The sequence below is a fragment of the Boleophthalmus pectinirostris genome, unplaced genomic scaffold, assembly GCF_026225935.1.
Source record: "Boleophthalmus pectinirostris isolate CB_2022bp ecotype Guang Dong unplaced genomic scaffold, ASM2622593v1 HiC_scaffold_13, whole genome shotgun sequence".
Lineage (NCBI taxonomy): Eukaryota > Metazoa > Chordata > Actinopteri > Gobiiformes > Gobiidae > Boleophthalmus > Boleophthalmus pectinirostris.
Genome location: NW_026571036.1, coordinates 12000790 through 12005576, shown reverse-complemented (window position 1 = coordinate 12005576; position 4787 = coordinate 12000790). Strand labels below are relative to the sequence as shown.

The 4787-nt window shown below is 43.7% G+C and overlaps 1 protein-coding gene across 1 annotated transcript in view; it reads left to right on the top strand.

The window, feature by feature from the left end:
• The first annotated feature begins 946 nt into the window (after positions 1 to 946).
• The window catches only part of LOC110156398 (laminin, alpha 2), a 332216-nt gene continuing 328375 nt past the window's right edge, over positions 947 to 4787 (top strand). The window contains 1 exon segment of the mRNA XM_055149659.1: positions 947 to 998. The gene's annotated coding sequence lies outside the window, so the exon portion shown is untranslated.

Below are 4787 nucleotides of genomic sequence, written 5' to 3'. Positions count from 1 at the left end.
GACCTGTCGGTCTCCATGGTGATCAAGATTTGTGTTATGGCTATGGTTCAAACTTTCTCTTGAGACCAGCAGGTGGCTAGTCTGATTCATCAGCTGGTTTCACTTTGTAGAAACAGTTTGACCTCACAGCATTGGAATTCGTTCACTCTATGGTAGGCAGGTACTTCTTGTCATTTAACCAGTCGCTGTTATTTGGTAGTCACATATGTAATGCACCACTAACGGGGCTAACTGGTATATTAAGCTTTTCCCAAATCCCGTAGGAAGAAGGGCAATAACGTCTTTCTCCTTGATAAAATTCGTCAAACATTCTCTTTTTGTACTGGCTTTAAATCCTCGATCTCGGGAATCGTTGACAACACAGAAAGTATGGCTCTTCGCTGATTGGCTGGTGCTCAAACTCGCACTTCACACTTGGCAAACCGTCTAGTGTATTTTGATTCCTGACCTAGTACCTGGAGAGAAATGATATTGAGCAGAGGCACTAGGTGGCGCCAGCCTGGCTAACAGGTGGTGGACCATGCACCAGAAAAGTTACATAATTCTCCTTTAGGTCAATAGTTTGATGTGACTGGTCATTTATTATCACAAAGATGGACTTGAGGATGGCACCAGTGTGTCATTACAGACATTTTGAGTTTTTCGGTGTATGGTCATATTGTCTGACTGAAAGTGCAGTAGAAGTTAGATTTGCACTCAGTGAGCAGCCTAAATTCCTCGCGCAGCAGCGGAGCCCTGTGGCCTGCAGCTTCACAGAGGAGAGAGGGAGGGAGAGGAGGGAGGGGGGCAGACTGGAGGAAGAGGAGGAGGAGACGAGCCGCGGAGAGGCAAAGGGGAAACAAAGTTTGGACCCAAAGTTTCGGATGACATTTGGCTCCCACAGGCGCTCCACTGCACTGCGCGCCGCGGACTCTGTTTCCCCGCGGATCCAATGGAGCTCCCACGGCTCGCGCTCCTCACCACGTTGCTATGGCAATGCGTCCACGCGCAGCAGAGAGGTGAGTCCGCGCGTGCCTGATACAGACGCTGATTGATACTGGCGGAGCTGCTCGATAGATCGATACACGGCGCAGCGAGAGTCGTTTACTCAAATGAGCTGGTGTCATTGACTGGGCCAACCTCATCAGGCTAATCAGCTGCAGAGAGAGCGCGCGCGGCTCATGCTGCACACAGACATGGGTTTTACTAGAGCCTTAACCATATAACCATAGGGTTTACCGTGTGTGGACCAGGAGCGCGCCGCTGGACGCTGTGCAACATGTGGTAGTGGTTAGTCGGCGGCTGCTGTTTTCAGAGTCACTCTAAAATGACACCATGTTTGGGCTGCAGAACATTTCTCTCAATGTTTAAGCCCCAACGTGTCATTTTTCTGCCCTTTTCTCCTTTTGGATGTTTTTATATATTAGGAAAAAAGGCTTACATCTCCATGAACCTTTTCATAGTCTTGCAGGTGATGTGCCACCTCCAGAAACGTACATAGTGTTGCTTTGATCACTTTTATCATGCGCAAAAAGTGAAATCCCCCTGAAGACTAATATAAAGTGATGTTGGACTGACCCTCTGCTTCAGTTGTATTTTGGCTTTTCTGTTGAAAGTTTTGGACAAATAATTTTCCATCTCCACATGTGATTACTCTCTGTGCATGAAAGTTTCCTGATGTGGATGTCCTGGGTGGCCTGGACTGTGTGTGTTGGAGAATCCCTCCCATGGAGCACATGCCTTTTAAGTTTAAGTTGCCATTGCTAAGTTGTCATTAGATACACTCACTCTGAATAAATTAATGTAAAGCAAACTATACACACGATGCAAGTCAAGAGCAGTCCTAAGTCAAAATGAAAGATGAGGTACATTGGTTAAAGAGCATGCCACCCCTTTTCTTTTCCCTTTTGTTTAATAACTTTTTTTCCATTTCCCATACTTTTCATTTTATTTAGTTAATCAGTGTACATTCTTTATGTTTCTAATTAAACGTAACACACTTTCTACATTGATCGTTGTATCAAATCGAGATTCAAGTTGTTCCTATGACAGTGATATAGCTTCACTCTTTGGTATGTGCTTTACTGTCTGTGGCCTTGGCTTCTTTAGATCTCCGCATAACCACATGCATTGCTTTAACCTCTGCATACCATTTACTATAGGCATTTCCTGTCAAATCCTCTATGTTTCTTAAGTTTGTTTGTATTTCTTCTCTTTTAATTTGATCTTTTACCAAACCACATCAGTTTTATCACCAATACTTCACTTTCTCGAGAGTCGAAATGAGCAAAGATTGGGTCAGATAAGCCCGTGCGCAGGTTAAGTGTCTGAATACGGTGTCCTCTTTCGTAATTTGAGTGGAATCCATTCACAAATTGTCCCGTGAAATTTTATATTATTAATTACGTGCTGATGCGTGAGGCTCTGACATTGTTAAAAATCAGAATTGGTCAATGACGTCCTCCAGAGAAATGGGGACGGGCAGGTTGGGACAAAATCAATAATACACGGTGCACAGTGGGAGCCAGTGTTATATGTAATAATAGAATTGCCACACTGTGTGATTGTTCAGGATTGGACCAGACTGAAGTTGTGACGAGAGATGATTTGGTTGTTGGAATTACCGGGAGTAGCTACTGGCACATGTCGATATTTTGACTGATAGAATGTGCAGTGTGTTTTGACTTTATATCTTAAAGGGACAGTCGCGAATTTTGGACATGGGACTTAATTTCCTAGTGAGTCAGAGTGTTGGAGGCGTGTGGAGACACTTTTTTAAATATTCCATCCAGTCCTTGCAAAGGTCGCTGGTGCTAGACTAGTGCATGTCAATGGCCTTAGTTAGCCTGACACTAAAAACAGTTTTACCCACTCCACAAAACACTCAAAATAAATCTATTATTACACCAGACTGCCGATGTGAATGTCTGTGTCAATAGAATAATTTCAGAAGTAAAACCAACCTTGCATTTGAAGGATTTATGTCTGAGCAGCAGCAGCGAGTTGTACTTCCTGATACAAAGCTGGGCAGCGGCGGAATGATATATGAGAAAATAGTTCCTCAACATGCGACAATTCATGCGATGCAAAGTTAGTTTTATTTCAAACATTATTCTATCAACGCAGACATTTACATCGACAGTCTGGTGTAATAATGATTTGCTTTGGGTGTTTTGTGGAGTGGCAGGATAACTATGGCCATTGACATGCACTAGCCTAGCACCAGTGACCTCTGCAAACACAAGGACTGGATGGAATATTTTAAAAAGTGTCTCCACACTATTACGTATTCGAGTTGTTTATGTTGTGGATGCAGTGTTCATCCACACTAATCCGATGGAAAACGGCTCCAGAGACAGAACGATCTGATGCCGCCAGCTCCCACGAATTCATCTGAGTGCAGATCTGATCTGGCACTGTGTGGACGCCTAAAAACGTTGATACGCTGATGTAGGTCTGTGCGCCGTGAAGTAATTCACCGCCAAAATGCTAAGAATTTAGGATATATGCCCATTCATATATACAGTCTGTGCGTACGACCTACAATAGAAGGTAAGGTAAGGTAGACGGCAATAGAAGCACAGAACAGACTCACCATCAGCAGAACACCCCTCTGTCACAGAAAGAACACATATAATCCACTAAATCATGTCCTTTAGTCCAACAGAAGCTGAACCGCATCAGAACACCATAGAGAGCTGTTTTTTGAGCATTTAGTTTGTGGAAATTAGCCATGTGGTTTTAAGTTTCGTGTCTGTAAAATGTAAACAAATATGCTCAAAGCTGTGTGGATAAGGAAGGCTTGTGGACCCAGAAATGACGTGTCTGGACGCAAATCGTTTATGATACAGTGATACAGTGATAAGGTGATTTGTTTCAGTGTAAACATAGTCTTTGTCCAAAATTCTGTCCCTTTAATTATTTATTTTACACATAAACTTTTTTTTTCACCCTCTCTTAACTGCATTCCAAATACCTCTTGGTAAGTGCTTGTGTGGCTGGAAAACATTGATAAATAAATGATAATTACACCAACTCAAATAGTGATTTAGATTCTATTGTGATAAATTGAGCAGTCCTCTTCAGCAGTTCATATTTAGTCTTCTCTCAGATGTACTCTGAATTTTACTGAATCTCAAAAAGGCAATTTAAGACATTAATTTCACCTTAAAACCCCGCACCAGATTTGACTCCTCGTCCTCTCCTGTTGCCGTTTTCACTCCCCGTCACCCTGTCCAAACCACTCTCTCGCCACTGTCACCCTAGACAACCTCTCTCGCCCTATCTGCCCCCTCTCCTCCTCTCCGCTCTCCTCCAGGCCTGAAAACACCTCTTCACCACCCTCTTTCATCTCCTCCCTCTCTCATCTGCTCTTCCTCCATCTCGATCTGATTATCTTGTCCTTCTCCGTAAGTGTGTGTGTGCCAGTGTGTGTGTGTGTAAGCGATGGGGCACGGCTGGTTGACACTGGCGTAATGAGGATGCTAACCCAGATGGCCTCTCCAACACAGATATCAAGTATGCAGGATCAGTGAAGGAGCCAGGGCCCCCTCCCCCCCGTGTTCTGAAGAGAGGCCGAGGAGACTGGAAATAAAGGTCAAATGTTTCCTGTCTACGTCTTATATGTGTTGACGAACTTCGTGTCATTAAAGCCTATGCATATTTTCGGTCTTCGTCTATAGGTCTCAGCTCTGATACAGTATTTTTACACGATTTCTCATCTCTGTTGTGATGTGGTTTCTTAGACTTAGACACAGGCTACGTTCAGACTGCAGCGTGAAGTGACCCAAATCAGATTTTTTCACCCC